A 23,288-nucleotide genomic window follows, 5' to 3' on the forward strand; every position below is an offset into this window, starting at 1 on the left:
CCCTCAGGATTCAACTCCATAGATATAGGGTTAAAAACTCCCACTGGGGAGAATAAAGTATTTGAAAACACAGGACCTGAGGTAGTGTTGGAGAAAATCAATCCAAGATAGCACAAAGTTGTAGAAAAATTATGGTGAAGCTGGATTTCAGAAACGGTTTAGAGTGTATTCATACCAGGGTCAAAACTGAAGGACGATGGAAACCAGTTGACAAATGGCCAGACTTGTAGGTGAGACATGAGCAGGCAATCAAGATGAAAAAATCTTAAGAAAGGTGAAGATGACAAGTATATTTAGGTAAGCATTGAGAGTTGCAGAGATTGAGAAAGGGGAATTAGAAATTCCTTCTAGGATAATCTCTTTGTGGTCTTTATACATCATCATGAAGATCTTGATCCTAACTTTAGGCCAACCATTAGTCTTGACACCCCCATTATACTTCATGACAAATAATGAACGAATTTTATATCCTTGGACTTTAACTGATATTTTCAAAGTTTCAGTCTTTCTCATATCACCTTTAGAATTTTAACCATGACCAAGTATTCCATGTCAAATTGTTTAGTTTTGACTAAATCAACTGACTTTTTAAAACATAAATATATTTTTAAAACTTGTATTATTTTTAAAAACATCATCAACTTGATGAAAGATGCTTGAATAACTTTTGTCTTTGTGTTTCAGTGTTATTAAATTCATTTCAATATTATGCACATGTCCTTCCGTCAGAAAACACTTTTGTAATGGGTATCCCTCATTATCAAGCAATACTGACATGGTAAAATTTAAATCTCCACAAAATGGTGTATTTCCTTTCACATTTGTAGACCACAGGGCTACTAGAGACATAATTATCCATAGGCTAACAAATTAAGTGACATCAAATTACAGACATTAATTCTGATTTTACCTTTCATTAATGCATTTCTCTGAATATATCATTGGCAGGTAGAGGATAAGAAAAATTTGATAATATAATCCTATTCTGGCCATTACATGACACAATAACCAAGAAATATTTATTGTGCATCTATTATGTTGCAAGCATTGTTCCAGCATTAGGAATACAGCAAAGAATAAAACTGAAAAAATTTGCCATCTATGTAACATTGGAAGAATTACATTCATTACACAGTTGACCACAAAATATATAAATTAAATATATAATACATATAAATGTACATATAAATATAATTATATTTTATACATATATACATATGTAAAAAAAAAAATAAAAACAATGATGGGTGCCATTCCTGATACTACATAATATTGTCACCATATACTGCTGTTGTGAAGATGAGTATCTACCCCAATTTTGTAGAATTAATAATATTCTGAACACTGTCTCTTATTAGTCCCACATATCACAATCTTATCTGCTGACTGACATCATTTGCAAAATGTTTTTTGGGGCTAGGAATATATGCCGATTTCTATTGTAATTACTTCTCTGGAAAGACAGGAAGTGCTTAAGTCCACATTTTATTTATTTTTTATATTTTTTAGTTAAAAATTTTAATGTAGTTCCCAAATACATACGACAATCCTATATAACTGTTCCAGAACACATAGGCATTATCTGCTTTTACTTGTCACTAGTTGGCTAAGCAGGCATAAAGCAGTGAAGTGTGACCAGATCTGCTGGTGGCCCTTTGGCGTCTTCCCATGGCTCAGGCTTAAGCTGCACACAGTCACCCCAAGGTGTGGATGGCACAGTCTTGGAGACGAGGCCTTCTCTCTCCCCACCCCCATTAGGGTGGGGCTGTTAAATTTCTTCTGAAATCCCTCAGAGCCTTGTGCATAGAGACCTTCTCTGCAGGCAAGCAGTGTCTAGCTGGGCTTTTGGCCCTGCTATAAAGTCGGAGGGGCATGGCACCCATTCTGTGTGTGTTGTGAGTGTTGGGACAGTGGGCTGTTGTCTGGAACCAGTCCCCTGCCCCTCCTTAAAGGCCCTGCTAGGGAACCCCCCTGCCTGTCATGGAGGCTTCTGGCCCTGGATGTTCTTTGGGGGGAGTCACATCCAGGGCTGGGCAAGGAATGTCCAACAGTGGGAAGCAGGCGTGTGCCCAGGTGCCTGATGACGGGTGAACCAGGTGATGGGGACAAGGAGGGAGGGGATAGGGACTTTCCTTGATCCAGTGACCTTTTTCTAGATAAGATCTCTCCAGGTGTGAGGCCTACCCCTCAACTCCTCATGATAGCCTAGATGGACCTTGGGTGGGGAACAGTGGATGCCTGCCCCCCAGGGGCCCTCAGAACACCCTTAGCTCCCCAATAAGGCCCCAGCACACAAGCCGTGACAAGAGGGAGAATGAGGATGCTGGAGCTGTGCCTGCTCAATACACATGAGTGAGCATCTTAATCTAAGAAACCAAAAAACAAAGCCTTGAGGGCAAAAATCTAAAAATATACACCCCCAAATCAGAAGGTGGTAAACAAACAAGAGATGAAGATAGTAGAAGGACATCTAGCAGGGCCAGTGTTTACACTCATGGGGACAGACCTGGTAACCTGGGAAGGTGGCAGGAGCCCATGGGTGTGGCAGCAGCATAAAACGGGTAAAGAAACCAGGCATCCCAGTCCCACTGAGAAACCCTGACAAGTCTGAATGTGCCATTTCAATTCAAAACAGGGAGGAAAAAAATGTCCTTTTCATTTCACTCATCAACATGATGAAGTCTCTTGTCCCAAGTCACCTTCACACAGTTTTCCAACACTGCGAGATCCACACTGTAACCAATCCAGAGAGGAGTGTGGCAGAGAAAGGAGGGAGGGTGGGTGGGTAGACAGAGCAGCAGGCTCCTGAGAGGCCAGCTTCCAGGGCTATGTGCTCCTGGCCAGCCATCTGCCGTCCCCTTCAGCGCAGCCTCCTGTGGCCCCCAATGTAGCCAAGACATCGTCATTGTCACTGTCATCCTCATGGTCTGGCGCTGCACCAGGCTTGGGGGCAGGTGTTCTGGCCTCCTGTTCCTGCTCCATGCTGCTGCGTAGGGTCAGAATGCAGTGATGCAGGCTACATATATCTAACCTGTGTCTTTGGAGCTGACCAAGATCAGGAAGACCTTCATGCCCTTGTCCTCGATAGCTACGGCGGCGGTGCGAACAGTCTCCTCACTGGCCTTGTCAATCTGCATCTGGGCCCATAGCTTGGTGTTCAGGATCAGGCTCAGGCTACCCTGCGTTCGCATCATGAGTGGGGATTGTAATGTCCTGCAGTTGCCCATTCGGCCAGGGACTCTTTCTCAGGAGTGGCCTCCTGGGCGTGGGTCTCAGACAGGAACTCGACAGCTGAGTTTTCCCTGATGGCACCTGAAGTGACCTCATGTAATTTAAATGGGCTCAATATGTGCTTGCTCATGGTCGGGCCAAATGCAAATTTGTAGCTGGCAACATTAGCATGGCACGATTGGTTGAGTTCCCTAAACTGGAGCTGTTATACTTAAGGAAAAAATAGTTGGTCCCGGCTGGCATTAGTGAACTAGGGTGTCCAACATTCTCCACTCCAGCTTCAGCGTTTTCATTTATTAACTGTCCCTCAAGTTCTGCCCAAACACAAACCCTTGCTGTGTAACTTGCTCTTTTTTCTCACAGTTGTCTTTCTCAGAAGTATTGCTAGATTCATTTTCCTGGGGCTCTTCCTTCTCAGGTGCTGGTGCCTAGTCAGCCGGACTTCTCCGTGTGGGGCTGTCGGGGGATGCTGATGTCGCAGTTCCGTGCAGTCTGCGGGGACACTGAGCCCCGTGGGTGCCGCTGCTCAGGGCGGACTGCGAGAGCGCGAGCGCCTTCCGCTGTGGGGCTTGAAACACTGCCGGGCGAAGCCCTCTCCGCTGCTGCCCCGCGGGTTTCTCGCTGGGCAGACCCGAGCAGGGCGCCTGGCCATGGATCCGCGTCGGCGGCTTCAACCAGAACTCACTGCTCTTTTCTTGTGGTTCTGAGAATTGCCTGCAGATGCATTCCAGAAGATTGATGGCATACAAACATTGTTTTTTGATACTTACTCTGAAGGTGGGAACTGGGTGGAAGCGGACACTCTCTCGCTTGACAGGAAGGCAGTAATTTCCATCTTCTCGGTCAGAAGCTTCTCCTCCTTTGGGGCTGGAGCCACCAGCTGGCCTCTTTCACCAGGTCGGCTGTGCTGTTCCTTCAGCCGTCCCACAGGCCCCGCGCTGGTCCTCCTGGGCCTGCTGCAGGGAAGTATGTTGCGTGTCCGTACTTCCCAAGCCAACCCTGAGCCCTGAAGTCTGTGTTTTACAATATTCAAAGCTGATCTTGGAATTCCCTGCTTCCATCTCCCTTTATCTCTCAAGATTCTCTGGTATATAACCTCTTAAGGGTAGGAACTCTCATATATATTTTTATTATTCTTAATAAATAGAAAATAAAGCTCTAGTCACATTGTAGGCCATTTATAATTGTCTCTGAATAGAGAGTGAAGGAAGGATAGAGATCCTTATAAGTTGAGTGAAATGAAAACTTCACTATGGCTAAATAAACTATTTCAGCCTATTAAACTCCTAACATTCCTGAACAAATGGACCCGGGGGTTGTGGGGGGAGTGTCGCTGCCCAGATGCTATTACCGAAACGACACACCCCTCCCCCCTGCCTCCTGGGGTCCCTCAGTGGCAGGTCCTTTGCCCGCCGCCCTTGGAATTATGTCTCTGAATGACAGAGTTTGGTGAAAAGGAAAAGAACTATTTATTCAAAAAGTTATGCAGGTTTGATTAATGGCTAAATGTCGCCCTTAAACCTCAAAATCCCTTTAAAACAACCACCAGCACACACACCGTCCTGCCTTCCCCCCTTTGCCCAGTTAGGCCAGTCAGGCCTGTCAGGGGCACCGTCCTTGAGAAGAAAAAGAACAGAAATCTGGGGCGCGGCTAGGCAGGCCTCTCGCGGGTCTCAGCACCATCCGCTGCGTCGCCGCGATCTCCAGCTCTTAATCCATAACCATGTGGCACCTTCTCCTGGCCCACTAGCAAGAGTCCTTTCTCCCCTCTTTCTTCCCGCGTGGTCTTCACACCGTTCCCCAGAGTCTGTGTCCCTTTGTCTCTCTCGCAGGTCCTGTCTCTTGTCTTCCTCTCCCAGTTACAGTCCACATTAAGTCTTTCAAACCTTCCTGATTAGCGTTGGTAATATGCAAAATAACCCTCTTTGCATATGAGGAATGAAGCTATCCTGTTATTGACATGCAAAATAACTTTCAATGGCTCCGTTGGAGGCTCCCATCCCACATGGTGGCCGGCCCTGGTGTGGGGAGAATATATTTTTCTTGGACACCCCGATCTCCAGACCCCATCACAAATACCCTCTTGGGGTGGGGTGGGACCCTGGATGTGCCCCATTACACTAATACTTAGGAGTGTCAGCAGCCAATGATTTTCAGACTGACTCTCCACTTCAGGGCCTTTGAATTCATGGAGGCACTGCCTCTGGAAACCAAATACTGCACCACTCAAGATCAAAGTGTTTCCAAAGCACTTGGTAAGCATAACATGCTTTTATTTGTAAGTTAAGTTTTATAACATGCTTTTAATTTGAGAGAAAAGAAAGAAGAGTAGAGAGTACAAATCTTAGGTCTCTAGGAAAGGCTTGGCATAGAAAAATACATACTCTGGGACTTCTAACGCTAGCTCAGTCTTGTTGCTTAAGATTCAGGCTTTGGTCAAGAAGTTTTGCCTATTTATCCCATGATTATATGGCTCAGTGTATTAACTGAGAATTCTTCACACCAGTTGAGTCACTTGGTTCTAAAATTTGTTCGTGCCCATCTGACTGTGTTACTGAGATATAATTCCTCAGTGTAATCTTAGCTGGAAAGCGATTCACTTGTGGATTCTAGCCTCTTATGTCTGTCCTAGTTGCTTCTTTCCCACTCCATATTCTAATGCTTGTCTTTGCTAATCTTCAGCACTTTTATGTGGATACTCCTCACCCATACATAGTGAGGCAATGTCCCCTAGGGGCTTGTAGTTGAAGACTACTGCACAAGCAAAGGATAAGGTCTTCTGGGTATTCACAGAGATCTAATTACTTTTTGTGACTAAATATCAATTACTGCAGTTTTTCCTTGATTCTAATCTTAATGTTTTGCTGGAGTATAGAATGATATTTGACGTTAACAGTTTACTTCAGGATGTGTTGTCTGCTTAATCTCATTCTCAGAGACAGCCTTTGTCGATATGATTGCTGACATATACAACAATTTTTGAACTCTCATACTGTCAGTTAAAAGAATTAACATTGACTCCTGACTACTGTGAATAAATTTTTTTTTAGGGTTCTCTTTTTATCATATACACAAAGTTTTAATATCTGCCAATTTATTATACTCCTTTTAAAAAAAGACAAAATTTTCTTGTTTCTATAGAAAAATAAGAAAACATGTAATGAATCCATAGTTTGGATGGATGATGTCTTTTCTCTCTCTCATTTAAAAACTTTTTTTTTTTTTTTTTTGCTTAAAATTTTCTTTTGGCCTTTGTGAATTCTTTGTAAATTCTCAGCATATAAACAACATTATATAGGTTGATATATAAAATATATTATTTTTTATCTAATATATGTAATATAAATTAGATATAGATATTTACATATTTATAAATTAATTTTTATATATATTATATATATAATTTTTATTTTATTAGGTTGTTTATTTTTTCTCCATGGAAGGAAAATAAATAGAAGAAATGTACATAACTGTGGCTGTATATAAGGTGAACCTAATATTTACATACAAATTAGGGAATTTCTTATTATTTAGAAGAGAGAACCCATGAGGGAGAACATAAATTGATTAGATAGGAAAGAAAGGATTTTGAATTAAAGAAATAGTTGTGAGCTCTAGGGACCCAAAGTGCAATATGATATGATGGGATTAGATATTATGCCAAGTTCAGGTATTATGGATGATGACAAAAATAAAAGATATGAACTGACAGACTCATAGACAAACAGTTTAGTGGAGATAAGGCAGAAGCAGTGTTTGGCTAATATATATTGGGAGATTAATAAGCTCAAAGTTTCAGTTGAATGCTAGTCTCTATAAAGTTATTTGTTTTGTACTGGGCTCTCTCACTTTTGGCAGCACCTGACAAGGAGGCTAAGAAGTAGTGGGAACTCCAGAATTTCTGTATAAAATAAGATTATGTGTGTCTATATGGTTGTGGAAACTAGGGCACTGGTCTTGAAGCTGTATTTACATGATAAGCATGCTGTTTTTACTTGTATTCTACATTTGTTTGAGCACTGGTATGTGTTTGGAAGTTCTTTGGGGGCTTATGGCAAGTGCTAAGTTCTCTGTGTTAGACTTTTTTAAAAAGAATTTTAAATTTTATTTTTCAATTACAGTTTAACTCCAATATTATTTTGCATTTGTTTCAGGTATATAGCATAGTGGTTCTATAATCATACCTTACATGCTGTTCCCCCTGATATTTCCAGTGCTCACCTGGCACCACGCATAGTTATTACAAGATTATTGACTATATTCCCTATCCTATAATTTACATCCCCATGACTATGTTGTAACTACCAATTTGTACTTCTTAATCCATTCACCTTTTTCGCTCAGTTCCCTCACCCCCATCTCCTCTGGCAACCATCAGTCTGTTCTCTGTGTCTATGAGTGTTCCAATTTTGTATGTTTATTTATTAGTAGGTTAGCCTTTTGTTGTTAACTCTCCTGAGCCACCTGGTCAGTCAATGAAGGAAGCTTTCTGCCAACTACATTTAACATCTAGCCTAGTTCTGGTTGCAGTAAATACAAACACTCCTAGCTCTGGAGTTCAAACATGAACACGTTTCATTCACCACCGTTTAGTTAACTAATCCCAGTCTCCTAAAAACATGGTTCAAACTTCAGTTACAGCAGTATATTAACTAAGTAATTACATAAAGTACAAACTTGGTTGCTACCTCTTATGTCCACAAATCTCTGCAAATAATAGATGCACATCATTATCAGTGACCAATCATGTCACTTCTTTTAAGGTTTGTTGGTGTTTGTTTTTCAGTTCACCACTATAAAGCAAAGCTATAGTAATCTTGCTTCTTTGTTTCCCCTGTTAAACTCATGTGACATTTTATAAAGATGGATAATCAGAACAGGGAATTAATTGGCCCACAAAGAGGAAAATATAGCAAGGGAAAAAAAGTGATAATGCTGGGGAAAAAATGGAATCTGGGATAAACAGAATTCTAGAATAGCTTGAGAGACTCTAAAGGAACTTAATAAAGGAAAATTTATGCATGTAAATGAGAAAAGTGGTTATGATAAAATGAATGAAGATATCTCAGAGGTAGTGACGCTGGCAATAGCTCCACATTAAAGAAACCTTGGAGATATTTCGTGACTTTTAAAATGGAAAGAATAAAATGTTAGAAGTAGATCAAAACTTGAAAGGTAGCATTGAGGCAGGAAAGCTAGCATAGGGAACAGGGGCCTGGGGCACTACCCTCTTCCTCCCCTTTTAGTCTAGAACATTGTAGAGGGAACTAGTGGCTAGACACTTGTCTCCCGTTACCCCCTCCCAATTTCTTGGGGTAAGAAACAGTTGAGACAAACAAAAACTGGTTTCAGCCAGAGCTGGCAGCAATGTTGACTTACATCATAGCTTTGAAGCCATGTTCTGAGAAAACCAAAGAATGAGCCAGGATGCAGAGAAGAGGGACTGAGATGAACTGCACCAATCACCCACACCCAAGCATCAGAGACCAAGAACCACCCTTATTCCATTCCCTTGCCCAGAGTTGATAAGAACCTCCACCCAGACCCCCTCAGGGTAACTTGCTCTCTGAGTTCACCCTCACTTCTTTCTTGAGTATGTACTTTCTCTTTAATAAATCAGCTATGCTTTGCTGAATCTCTGTCCAGATCTTGAATTCTTTCTTGAGCAATGACAATAACCCCACAGCCACTGGGTTCAGGCCTCCCTTGGCCTCCATGTGAGCCCTCTGGAATAAGGATGACAAGGCATAGGAAAGATACTCCATAGTTCGATAAGAAGACAAGCACTATTAAAACTACTCCTGACATGTATTTTACAAAGAAATGAATCACATTAATTCTTAATGTTTTTAATGCTTTAAATTACAGTGTATACAATAAATACTAGTCATAACTTTTTTTATTCTTTATACATTTATACTTAAAAATAAGAGAGCTTTTAATGTTTTGACAAATATTTTTGAATGTCATAGAATTGTGTATTTTTTTTTCCTATTTTAGTAAGGTTACTTTGTACAGGTTACCTAGTACAGTCATTTTTATGATATTGCACAATTACATATAGTTAGAACTGCCTATTCTTTTTAAAATGTATACATATTGTCTAATATCAAATTGATATTATATTACAAGTTAAAGCTTTTGCTTCCAAATCAAACTATAATAGATAGTGTTAATGAGTTGGAGGCTGACAGATAAATATCTAGAAGAAAAGCTATTAGAAATAACTTTATGTATTACAAGTAGTGGAACAAATTACTATGCTTTACCTTGGAGAACACATTAAACAAAACATAATTACGGTTTTTTCCTCCTTATTTCCCAATATAATTTGGTTAAATAATTTACTTTTATGCATAAATTGAAAACACTGATTATCTTTCATAAACTAGGGCAGCAAATGCATGCACTTAATAATATTTTTTTCATTTGTACTGTAATACAAACTCTAGTGATAAAATATAATCAGAGGATGAGTATAAAAGATGGCAACTTTTTTCGCCCTTTGAAAATTATCCTATTCTACCACTTTTACTAAAACCACAATTATCTGTGCCATTGGTGTAGTTGTTCTCTCTCTGAAATGGTAGATAATTCTATTTTTGTCTCTCTGTATATGATTCTGGTAGGGAACCAAAACATTTCACCAAGAAATATCCAAACAGAGAAAAATAAAAGAAAAACTTTGCAAACACATACCTGATTTGTTCATTCTTTTTCTAAATTTCAGTTTGGATAGCCAATGAAGGAAGGCTTTCTGATTCTGAAAATTTCCTTGCTATAAAACCCTGAGCCCCTCTCTATACAAAAGAAAAGGACTAAGATGAGGACCTCTGAGTCTTATTCCATGCCCTTAGGTATGCATGAAATGTCACCTTATTTTCTTAATAATTTATTGAGCTCGATCCAGTTCTATCCTACTGGGATAGGGCTATCACATAAAGCATAGAACATCTCCTTAAATTTTGAATTTCACATAAATTTCTAGTATAAATATGTCTTATGAATTATTTGAACTATACTTATACTGAGGCTTCAGATTTCTTTTTACCAAGCCCTTAGATTATTTGAATAAAACAGATTCATACATTTTGTCATCAACTTATTCTGATCAGCTTGCTCATTTGAAAACACAAACCTAAAAGCTATAGTGATTTGAGATGAATTAAATATACGGTATTTCTCTCTCTCTATGTATATATGTGTATATAACATATTCTATTGTGTAAATAAAAACTAAAAGTATAATTTTTCAGAGCAATGAACACTTTAGGATATTTTTAATCTTATTAACATTTTAAATATCATTCCATTATATTTAATAACTATTTCTAAAACTGTGAATAATATTACTTCAAAAAATTAATATTTTTGAAATTTTTTAAGTGCACTAAAATTTAAATTAAGTTTAAATGCATTATTTAACCATACCTGCTTTAAAAAAGATTTGAAATATATTTTTATCATACCATGTCCACAGGATGGGAGTTATTACAGACTGCCAAAACCATAATAAAAGAACATAAAGCAAAATTGTATATTTGTCCTTTCTCTTTATCTCTGCCTTTACATTTCCTCAAATTTTGTCCCACTTCAACTAAAGGTTCCACTTAGCTTTCAAAATAGTCTAAGAGAGAAGGAGGAAAACTCAAGATTCACTTATTTATGTCCCACCATCTTGAAGAACACTTGGGTATTTAAAAAGAAGATAGATATATTCAATATTAGCACTCAGATCTTGGTTTTAAACAATATTCTTTAATAAAAAGAGCCACAGATTCTTTAAGGGCTGATACCAAGGCTAGAGCAAGAAAAACATAAGAGGAACTTAGAGTTTCTTGGCCAGTAGGTATGGAAGTGCTTAACCAAAGATGGGCATCTGGTGATAGGACACAATAGCCAACCACAAGGGACTCCTCCTAATACTAAAGGTGGAAGAATGTGAGCAAAAAATGCTAGTAGTAAATGAAATGGTAAGGTAGGTATACAGATAAAATATACATATATAAAAAAACTGACTATAATATGATATAAGCAGGAAAATAAGTTGCCATTTACTCTAGAAATATATTATCTAAAGTTTAAGCATATCACATTTATCTGTAATCATTTAACAATCTAGGTAGTGGGCTAAAGGATACAATCATAATTACTGTATGGCTAGCATTAGAATCTGTAAGATAAAGGGGTAAAAAGATGGGGAAATAGGATCAAGGTAGCAGTGATAATGAGGAAGTGACATTTCTCTGTATCATTTTGTATTGCTCTGATTCTTAAAACCACAGTAATGTATCTCATAATTTTCTTCCCTTCCCCAAGTAAATAAGCAATTACCATCAACCAGAATGTTGGGGGAACAAAAGCAGTATATGTACATTAAAAAGCAAACCTAACTAAATTAAAAATGATACTGAAGTTGATGTGAAAGAAAATAAATTATTAAATTGACTAGAAGCTTAAACATAAAAAGAACTGCACATAAATGCTATAATGTAGTTACTAAATATATTTCTCACAAATAGATGTGTACACAGGTAGATGGAAAAGAGATCTAAATGTGCACTTGTGTGTAGATTAGTATACATGAATATATTTCCTGGTGGAGTCCATTGATAAAGCATAGAAGCAATGACATCCCAGTAACAATACTTTTACCTAGCACCCAGATCTTCGCTTTAAGTACCATTCCTTAATAAAAGGAGCCATAGATCCTTTTTTTAAGTATATTTTACTGATTATGTTATTACAATTGTCTCATTTTTTTCTCCCCTTTTTCCTCCTTTTCTCTGCACCTCTCCTCCCACCAGGACCTTGTCCCCCCCTCTCCCAACTTTTGTTCATGTCCATGGGTTGTACATATAAGTTCTTTGGCTTCTTAACTTCCTATACTATCCTTAACCTCCCCCTATTTTGTGCCTCCTGATTATGCTTCTTATTCCCTGTACATTTTTCCTTTCATTCTCCCTCTCACCCTCCCCACTGATAATGCTCCATGTGCTCTCCATTTCTGTGATTCTGTTGCTGTCCTAGTTGTTTGCTTAGTTTGTGTTTTTTAGGTTCAGTTGTTGACAGTTGTGAGTTTGTTGTCATTTTACTGTTTATAGTTTTTCATCTTTTTTTAGATAAGTCCCTTTAACATTTTGTATAATAAGGGCTTGGTGATAGTAAACTTTAACTTGACCTTATCTGGGAAGCACTTTATCTGTCTTTCCATTCTAAATGATAGCTTTGCAGGATAGAGTAATCTTGAATGTAGGTCCTTGCCTTTCATGACTTTGAATACTTCTTTCCAGCCCCTTCTTGCCTGCAAGGTTTCTTTAGAGAAATCAGCTGATAGTCTCAGGGAAACTCCTTTGTTGGTAACTCTCTCCTTTTCTTTTGCTTCTTTTAAGATTCTCTCCTTATCTTTAATCTTGGGTAATTTAATTATGATGTGTTTTGCGTGTTTCTTCTTGGATCCATCTTCTCTGGGATTCTATGAATGTCCTGTACTTGCATGTCTATTTCCTTTGTCAGATTGGGGAAGTTTTCTTTCATTGTTTTTTCAAAAAAGTCTTCAATTTCTTTCTCTTCCTCTTTTCCTTCTGGCACCCCTATGATTCAGATGTTGGAACATTTAAAGTTGTCCCAGAGGTTCCTCAGCCTCTCTTAACTTTTTCAAACTCTTGTTTCTTAATTGTATTCTGCTCGGATGTTTATTTCATCCTTTAGCTCCAAATCATTGATTTGAGTCCCAGTTTCCTTCCCTTCACTGTTAGTTCCTTGTATATTTTCCTTTATTTGAGTTTGTATAGCCTTCATTTCTTCCTTTATTTTGTGACTGTGCTCAATCATTTCTTGATTATCCTGATTATCAGTGTTTTGAACTTTGCATCTGATAGGTTGGCTATCTTCTTGTTGCTTAGTTCCTTTTCTAGAGTTTTGAACTGTTCTTTCATTTGTGCCATATTTCTTTGTTTTGGCGCACCTGTTATGTTGTAAGGGGAGGGGCCTTAGGTATTCGCCAGGGCTGGGAAACCCATACTTTGCTGTGCTGTATTCCTGACTGTGGGGTAGGGGTCAGAGAGGGAACAATGCATCCTGTTAGCTTGATCTGCTCTTACCCCACCTTCTGTTACTTCCCTCGCTTCACACAGTGGAATGTGCCCTTTCAGGTGCTGATTCCCAGGTGGATGGGTTTCTATATGTTCTAGGACCCTGTGGGTCTCTCCAACGGACTCTCCTGTGAGGCTGGGAGTTTCTCCTGCTGCCTCATCCCCCACAGATTTTTACAGCCAGAGGTTTTGAAGCTTTATTTCCCCACACTGGAGTCCTGGATTGCGTGGTTTGTCTTGCTCTGCAGTTGTTTCTCCCGGCTTGTCCACATGTGAATGTGGGACTGCCTGATCAGCCAGCTACTCAAGTAATATTGAATGTAGGTTACTTGAATCTCCTGCCCCAGTCCATCAGCTCCCACCTTATCACGCGTCCTCTCTGCCCCAGCTTCCCGTCTTAGTCCCTTCTACCAGTCTGGATGAATGTTTCTTCTTTAACTCCTTGGCTGTTGGACTTCCATACAGTTTGATTTTCTGGCAATTCTGGTTGATTTTTGTTTTTAAATTGGTTGTTATCCCTCTTTTTGTTGTACAAGGAAGTGAAGCATATCTACCTACACTTCCATCTTGGCCATAACTCAGATTCTTTAAGAACTAATTGATTCCAGAGCTGAAGCAAGAAAAATATAATAGAAATATAGTAGTATCTTGGCCAGAAACTATGGAAGTCCTCAATAAAAATGGGCATCTGTTAATAGAACACAATTGTCAACCACTGAGAGCTCCTAATAATCAAAGATGGAACAATTTGAACAATAAAATTATAATGATGACATTTTATTATAACCCATAAAAAATGAGTATATGAGTATGGTTATAAAATATAATGAATATACATTACTTATAATGGTGCCAATAAATAAGTAAATAAATGGACTGGATGTCTTGGCCATCCAATTGTTTTTGTTTTTGTTTTTTTCCCTTTGAGGGAGAATCCTTATTGATTATTGTATCCGATGGCCACATTTGAGTGGAATAGTAAATGTGTCACAGAATAACATGATATAGAGTGTGGAATTTTTAGTGTCTAATATATGATTGAAGTGTCTATTTATATATTCTTTAACAAGGACTATTTTACTTGAATGCATACAAACATATACTATATAGGTAACTCTGGAACAAAATTGTGTATTGCCATTTAATCAAAAAGACATATGATACTTGTATTTCCAGATGTATCCAATATAAGTATATAAATAATGTATATGGAATGATATGGATACCGTTTTGCTAAGGGACACTGTAATTCAGGCAGCTGCCGCTAGATAGGAGGACATATATGGGCATATAAATAAAGTATCAAGCATTATCTAAAGTTTTTCTTAATGAAATCTAAGCTACTATACATAATTTTTAAACAAAAATAAATTCAATTTAATAATAATAAGCTTTAGGAAATATTACCATTCAAATCCAGAATTTTAGACAAATGAATACTTTTTAAAAATCAATATAACCTTTATGTTCCTCTGCTTCTGCCATAAGTGTCAGAGCCAGGTCAAAAGCATATATATTTTCAACTATTACACAGAGTCAGAAGAAACTTGAGACATTTTTAGGCTCATTTAGGAATTTAGATCTCAATAAACACTTGAAATTTCTGCTGCATTTTGTGGGTTCTGTTTTTGGAAAATCTCATGCCACTTTCCTTATTTGAGAATTAGAAACTTTCATACTTCGAGGCTTGTTATGTCCCAGTTACATTAGCCATCCTGCATTTATTTTGCTGACCTCACTTATCAGCTTCTTAAAAGCTTTGTGACAGATTACTTATTATATATATCAATATTCAGTCTTCCATTTTTCCATAGTAACAATTGTAACTGGCCTCATGGTTAACCATATTAAACACTACATTTTTCAGCTTCCAGGCATTTGGATGTGGACATTTTACTATGTTCTGATCAGCAGAAATGAACAAAAGTGCTTTGAACCACCATCGGGTATTTTTCTTAAAAGGAATTAGCATATGCTTCTTAATTCTATTATGCTTTCTTCATGGTTTGTAAGGAATTAAAAAATAAATAAATAAATAAGAGTGGCTTATTTGGATCTAGACACGGAAGTCACATATTGAGAATGATACTGCCACTCTGCTAGGCCTAGGCCACTTACTACTATATTCTAACAGAAGGAAGAAATAAACTACTTAATCGAATTGATGAGTATATCACCTCTGTTTAAAGCAGTCTTACCAAAATCCCAATATATGTACCAAATATTTAACTATGGATTTATTTCAGTACTTGTGTAGAACCTTATGTGAATACCTTCTGGGAATACATGGGACATGAGATGCTTAGAAGTTATTTTTTGTATATGCCGTATTTTCTTATCTTGCTGTTGGTCTGAAGATGGTTAAATTAACTGGTTGATTAAATAATCCAGCTCTATAGCAACTGTCATTTTGAATAGCTTCTTAGGGTTTTACAACTCCCCCTTCTTCCCTTGACAAACACTCAGGGTGTCTCTGTCAGCAGTATCTGTGTTAATGTGACCCAGCCCCCCAAGTTACAACAGAATGACAGCAGAAAATTTCTGCCACAATGTTCTTCAGTCTTTTTCTTGTTAATTTGGAATTTTGAATAGAGTATCTGAAACAAGGAGGTCTTGAAGCTTGGTTTGTGCAATATTTGCTTGAAATGGCGGGCTAATCCTGTCATATCTTGCTAAATTTCTTGGTTTCAGTGGCTTACAACCAAATTAAAATGAAGATTTTCAATACTTAATTCTATGGCTTCTGTTACTTAGGAAATCCTAGCTCTCTGCACAACATGTTTTCTTTAATAATCGTGATCTACCTTTAACATGCCCTCAGAGTTCATCCCCAAGAGGGAAAAGCTACCCAAACAAGGATCCAACTATGTTTACATTCCTCTGCATTCCTTCATCACAAAGGAAATTGTTATTATTGTTGTTCTTTCTTTGTCCCTCACTCCACTTTTAGGTGTCTTTATTTTATCCACTTTACATGATTTAAAAAATATAAAATGAAAGTTTTATATTTTTAATTAAATTAATTAATTTAATTAAACTAATTAGTTTAATTAAAGTTTTATTGAAAAATAGTATGAAAAATAGATAATTTCAACTTTTAGAATACTAGTTTCATGCCGTCAAATGCAACATGTTTTTAATCTTAAGCTATAAATCACTTATGTGTAAGTGAACACATGTGAAGAAACAAAAATATAACCAAATGTATTCACCTTATGTGAGTAAAATTATTTTAAAAATAGAAATCAAATGCCTGGCAAATAAATGGGGCTAGTTTAAATGTTGTTCTTATAACACAACAATAGGGAAAATATTTTGCAATTTTTTGTAAAAACATCTTTTGTAATTTGCACGTATTTTTTTTCAATTATAGGATCACTTAAGTTTTGAGCATCATTATAAGGTAAGTGTCTATGAAAAGGAGTATAGTATGAAAAGATTCCAAAGCTATAATCACTAATGAACATTAACCAGAGCTACCTCATATTATCTTAGATAAGGACAGTGCTTTCTTTTCCACAATGTCTAAACTAATGTTTCACATATAAAATATATTAACATTTTAATTAGCTGTTACTTTAACTTTAGTTCTGAATATGTGTATACTTTATTCCATGATAATGGTGGTATAAATGATCAGAATAATCATCATATTTGAGTTGGTCACTGTACTTCTGGATTCTTATTTTGTATAAATTATTAAAAACAAAAATATTAGATAAGTAGTATTGTGGTTTATACATATTACTTCATCTAATTCTCATAATCCTGAAGTGATATTATTTAAAAGCAAAAGAAACTTTTCTAAAGAAGAAGGAACTAGAGTTTAGAAAGTTTAAGTAACTTAACCAGAGCCACACAATTAGGAAATGACTGAATTAGAATTTGAATACAAGTTTTTCCTGCTCCAGTGACTGCAGGCTAGATGAAGTGACAGCCCAGAGGAGTTTAACCAGAGTGCTGTGTTTCTCTAGCTTCCATGCTGAGTTTAAAAGAACAATTACTGTCTATTATTTACCTTTTTTACTCAGGGCACAGTAAATACCTGGTACTTTATCTGCTCAGCAAATATGTGTTAAATGAATGTATGCAAGTAAACTTGAATGCAGAGATTGAATGAATGATTATATTTGTGCTTAAATCCAAATGGGTTATTCTTTTCAGATTATGGAAATATTTCTTATATTGTTAAATAGTTTGTGATATGTTGAGTAATATCTGCTAAACCCACTTATCTTATAGTTAAAGCATTTCTACTACAGAAACCGTAATAAGATTTGCCAGACTCACTATAAAACTAACATTTTATGATCCAGATTCTGAGAGCTAATAAAACTGCAAAATATTCAACATTTCTTTCTGAATTCTATGGAGTGTGAAACGCAAACATGGGTTATGATTGTTAAATTTCTATCAATTACACAGAATAAAAAAAACTAAATACAGGGATCAATTCAAGATTATTTCATGATGTTGGTACAGATACAATGCTTGTTCTCATAAATTAAAATCAGACACATTCCCAGTTACTATAACAAGAGCAGGTAAGTAATGTGAATGTTTTATATTTAAATAAGCTTTCTAAATTTATGAAGTTGTATGTGTTTTTAATGATTAAAAACATTTCTTAGAAAAACTGTCTTTCTCAAATTTATCTTACTGGCTGTCAAGCTTCTCAACTGGCTAAGACTATAAAAATTTTGTCTTAGAAATTGTACTAGGTAAATATCATAGGCTTTGTATTTTATCTATATGAATGCCATAAAAGTGTCACTAAAATGCCCCTTACTGGAATACTTAAAAAAAAATACCAGATACTTCCAAAGCCATCAGACTTAGAGAATTACAGGTTATGTTCTGCCCTCTACCTTTCCTGTTGCCACTGTCAATATTGATGCTTTGATTTTGACGAAACTCATACCACACTACTCCAATAGTTTCAGTCCTGCTCAGTGTCAATATTTCTGTAGATAACTTGTTTCCCTTTTTATTAAGCATAAAATGCGCATCATAACTATTAATCTCCTTTTCCCTGGTTACCTGCTGTCTTAGATCAGTCCAGGATATTGACCACACCTATTTTTCCTGTGAATAAAATTATTGTCATAATTCAATTTATATACAGGTTGGTGTATACTGTAGAGCAACATGTTTAAACAACATAAGCATAGGATAAATTTTATATAATAAGTTGGATTCAGTTATGGTTCTTCTTTATCATCTAATACTATAGCTATGATCAAACTCCATTCATTAATTTTAATATTAGTATTGACTATTAGTATTAATAGCCAATATTTCTATATCAATATTTCTATGTCAATCTATGTATCATCTATCTATATCTTGAGTCCTTACTTATCATAGTTGATTATTAGTATAATCTATAAGTAAATATATTAAAAATAACTTCCTCTTATTATTTTTTTCTATTTTGCTTCAGTAATCTGCTTACTATATATATAATCAACGGTATACATCTAGAGGAGTTTTCTTCCTTGAAGTATGTGCTACCAATTACATCCACATAAATCTCAAAAACTTTTGGATTCGCAAAAAACATTACCATATTGAAGACTCTGAGAAGCACTGCAGAATATTTCACAATCCTTAACCTATGGGGCCTTTAGGGAATTTTCATTCAGATGTCTGTTACCAGGCATATATTTTCATCTTGAATTAACTTGAATATTACTGATTTTTTAAATATCTGAAGTCAGTTAAAATCATAATTTTGACCTTTGATAATGAAATTAAAATTATACTTTTCTTTTTGTTCTTTGGCATATGACATTATATTAAAGCAATTGCTGTTTACCCAAGTAAAAAAATATCACAGAAGGATCATAGTTCTTAAGGTATAATACTAAAAATTATTAAAGTACAGCTGGAAGTTATGTTAATGCAAATTATTATTGATAATAATACATTATTAATAAATAATTGATATTTTAAATTATTGATATTTTGTCTACTCCAAAAGCAGTAACTGGGTTTCAACTTTTTAAAGAGCATAGATGCATTTTAAGGTAAAATCAATGTTTTCTCAAAACTAAGTTTATGAATTATATTACATATTTTAAGATTTTAGAACTCTCATTTTTGGTAGATCTGTTACTTCCCAGGTACTGATTTTCTTTTATTTCAGAGATAATTTATAAATTCGTCAGAAATTTTTTTCTCAGAAATGTTCTGAGGATTCGAAGCCTTCCTTGTTGAAGACCCTATAGTAACCTCAGCTAGAGCAGTAACACACATTTTTCTTCAAATAAACCACCTATTGTTGTCATTTGACCAGTAGCTTGGGCCAGGTCTTAGCATGCTTCAGGGTTGCAAGTATAAATTTTGACCCAGGAGGTCAAGATTTATCCTCCAAAATACTTGCGAATATGTTCATACTTTGTTCCGTGACTTTGAATAACATCTCTATGCATATTACTTTCAAATTTTTGTTTTCATCCTGGGCATTTTCCTCAGATCCAACTAACTGTTCACTCATCATGTCCCCTTGGATGTACATCAAATTACTCAAATTTAACTTCTTTAGAATAAAACTACTCATTTCATGTATCGAACCTTCTCTTCCTGTGATCTTTCTCATTCCATTATATGGGAACTCTTTTCTTCCAGTTGGCAAAGCGGAAAAACCCCTCTGCCGTCCTTGGCTCCTTTCTTTCATGTTCGCCGTTAATCTATTAGCATACCCTGTCTACATCACCTTTAGAATAAATCCAGAATCACATAACAACTGTTAACACTCCTACAATCTTACTACACATCACCAGCCCTTGTTTAAATATTTGGAAAATTCTAACTTCTCTTCCTGCTTCCATCATTTCTCCTATTCCCAACTTTTTTTGAAGGGTAAAAAAAAAAAATCCCTTTTATTTATAAAGACTGAAATGATTATATGCAAATTCAAAGAACTAGGTTGTATAAGAAATTGCCTGAAAACTCCTTTTTTGCATCTTTCAAGAGTTAGATTCCTCTAACAATAACCAGAAAAATTCTTTAAAAATTAGCACATATCCACGCAGGGAGAGCTGAAAGGCATGTTCCCCATGTTTAAAGTGTCCAGCTGACCCTTTCAAACTCTGGAGCTTTGACACACTAGAGAAAAAATTAAGACATAGCATATCTTTTCTTAGATTCCTTAGATTAAAACCATTCCTTTTTTATAGTTTCATTGTAACATATTTTTAAAAATTTAATCTCTATTATATATTTTCCTTTACCATTTAGTCCTCTTATACCTCCTCCCCCAAACAATTACCACACTGGTGTTCGTGTCCATGAGTCCTTTCTCCTTTTTGTTCAAACCCTCTACCCCAACTCCCTTTTTTAAAAAGTCACTTAAAGTAAAAGGCTAAGACTTTGAAATAGCTATAATACTCTACACAATATGCCCTTCCACATCATGCCCCACCTCCCCAGTGTTGCTAAATTAGCAAAAACAAAATGAAACGAAACAGCAGTAGAAACAAACTCTCAGTTAAACTTGAGTTTCAGATGAACAAGAAAAATTTTAATATAAGTATTTCCTATGTAATACTTGGGGTATACTGATACTAAAAATTTTTCACTTATCTGAAATTCAAATTTAATTGGATGGCTTTCACTTATTTGCCAATATTATTCCACATCACTCTCCCCCCAAAACATTTATCTGAACTTATCTCTTAATGTTTTCTCCTTGGATCACTTTACTACTTTACTATTAACACAATGATTATGGTGAAATTATTTTCCTACATAATCCGTAGATTTTATTGGATCATATAATCCTATATTTGAAAAGGACTTTCAGAAAAATTCAGAATACTAGGGTTTGGGACAAACTGAACAAGCAAAATAGATACAGACTCAGAGAGAGCAGTATGACAGCTATGAGGGGTGGGTAAAGGGGTGGAGGGATTGAGCAAAAAAGGAAAAAGGAGTCATGGACACGGACAACAGTGTGGTGATGATGGGTGGGAGAGTGGGTATAAGGGTCAAATGGTGATGCAAAAAATGCAATAAAATTTAAATAAAGAAAAAAAATAAAATTTAGCCTCACACAAAGCAGTATTTCCTGACATCACTAAGAGAGTACTTTCTGCCTGAGGACTGTACTCACCAAATGGCTGCAAACCCAGAACTCTGGAGTTGACTAGGCTTGGACCAGCCTCTCTCTCCCCAAACAACATAAATGAAAGTACAAACATGGAGACTATAGAAATAACAGAATTTATTATTTGGGGCAGATGAAATATAATCTTTTGCAGCTATCCCAAATATTGTCAGAACAATGAAATTTGTTATTATTAGATTTAGAGACAATAAATCAACATGAAATTCAGCTTTGGTTAGTGTATCATAAGATGGAATTAATACTTAATTGATATGAAATTTTGAAGTAAATATTAGTCAGCTTTATTTGAAATTATATGATGTAACAGCCACAAATTTCAGTGACACACAAAAATAAGCCCAAATCTTTGCCTTGAGGAAACGCAAACATCCAAGTGCTGATTTATGCATAGAGTGAACCATGGTGTAAGTCTGATTTTGAGACTTAAAATTTTACCCTACTTGGTTTCTTCCACTTCCTTATCTTACTTTTTACACTTCCTTGCCAGTTTCTCCTTGATCTATCACTTGCATCTGAAATCTTGTCTCACAGTTTGCTCTGGGGAACCAGACCCAAGAAGGACCACATTAATTCTTTTAGAAGTGGTGGCCACACCACCTTTTATTTAAGCTATAACTCCAGTTTCATTTACTGGATTTACTTACCCCATCATTATTTATATTAAATTGAATACTTTTGCAAGTTGGAAAACAGTTTTATTTTCCAAGTTAAGTTTCAGATTTTTGAGGATTTCTATATTCTCTCTTAATTTTGTTTACAAACTGGCCATTTTCCCCTGAGCTTATTCCTAGCTTTAAAATTTTATCAAAGGCAGTTAGTGGGAGCCAGCTCATGATTTCAACATTATTCCTGGTAACCCTCTTTCCCAAGGTCATAGATCATTTTTATATATATATATATATATATATATATAAACACACACACAATATGTTATATATTATATGTGTATATATAATATATGTAAAATGTATATACACATAAACATGTATATCTATGAGTTTTATAGACATATATATATATATATATATATATATATGCACACATATATAGTTTTTTGCAGGTGATAATAGTTACAAGTGACTTTTCCCCCTACTGGTCCTAAGTACAATGCTACATATTTAAAAATTTTGGTATGACAGCACTGTACCAATTTTGTTACCATTATCTATAGTCTTAATGACATTTGTAAAAAAACAAAACAAACAAAAAAACAAAAAACACTCCTTAATTGAGTAGCATACAATTAAAAATAAACAACAAAAAAACTCTTTCTCACTCAATTCCCTGTGGTTTGGGTAGGAAAAGGCAGATAGATGTAAGCTAAGTGCAGCTAAGTTTATCTCCAAACCACGGGTTGCTATTCGTTGTGACCAGTGGACCTCTGTGGTATGATCTCATGATGGTGGAAGAAGCACCGGAAAGCAAGCTCAAATAAACACACAAATTTTCAGTCCTCTATTTGCATCATGTCCACTAATATGCTGTTGATTAAATAAGTCATAAGACTATCCCAAATTAGTAAGGTGTGGAATATATGCTTCTTTATGTGAGAGAGTCAAAGTCATATGAGAAAGGGCATGAATACAGGAAGGAGTAAAGAAAGGAGAAAATGATTTAGTCTACTATAGCAGACTGCATTGCTCAAGTATCGTCAAGCTTGATGTTTATTTAATCTCTTGGGTTACAGGATTCTTTTAACAAAAGTAGTGTTAAATTGATCCAGTGTTTAGAAAAAAATAAGGCCTATGTCTGTCCCTGGAATGGACATGTAGGACAGTGAACAAGAGCTATTCTCACAGAAAGCAAAACTGGAAGCTTCCAGGTTTACTGAC

At 36.1% G+C, this 23,288-nt stretch overlaps 1 pseudogene; it reads right to left on the minus strand.

The window, feature by feature from the left end:
- Window positions 1-2,826: 2,826 nt before the first annotated feature.
- Window positions 2,827-20,004, minus strand: LOC129073653 (ran-binding protein 3-like; annotated as a pseudogene).
- Between the last annotated feature and the right edge of the window lie 3,284 nt (window positions 20,005-23,288).

The sequence above is a fragment of the Pteronotus mesoamericanus genome, unplaced genomic scaffold, assembly GCF_021234165.1.
Source record: "Pteronotus mesoamericanus isolate MK-2021 breed Mesoamerican mustached bat unplaced genomic scaffold, CSHL_Meso_final contig_42, whole genome shotgun sequence".
Lineage (NCBI taxonomy): Eukaryota > Metazoa > Chordata > Mammalia > Chiroptera > Mormoopidae > Pteronotus > Pteronotus mesoamericanus.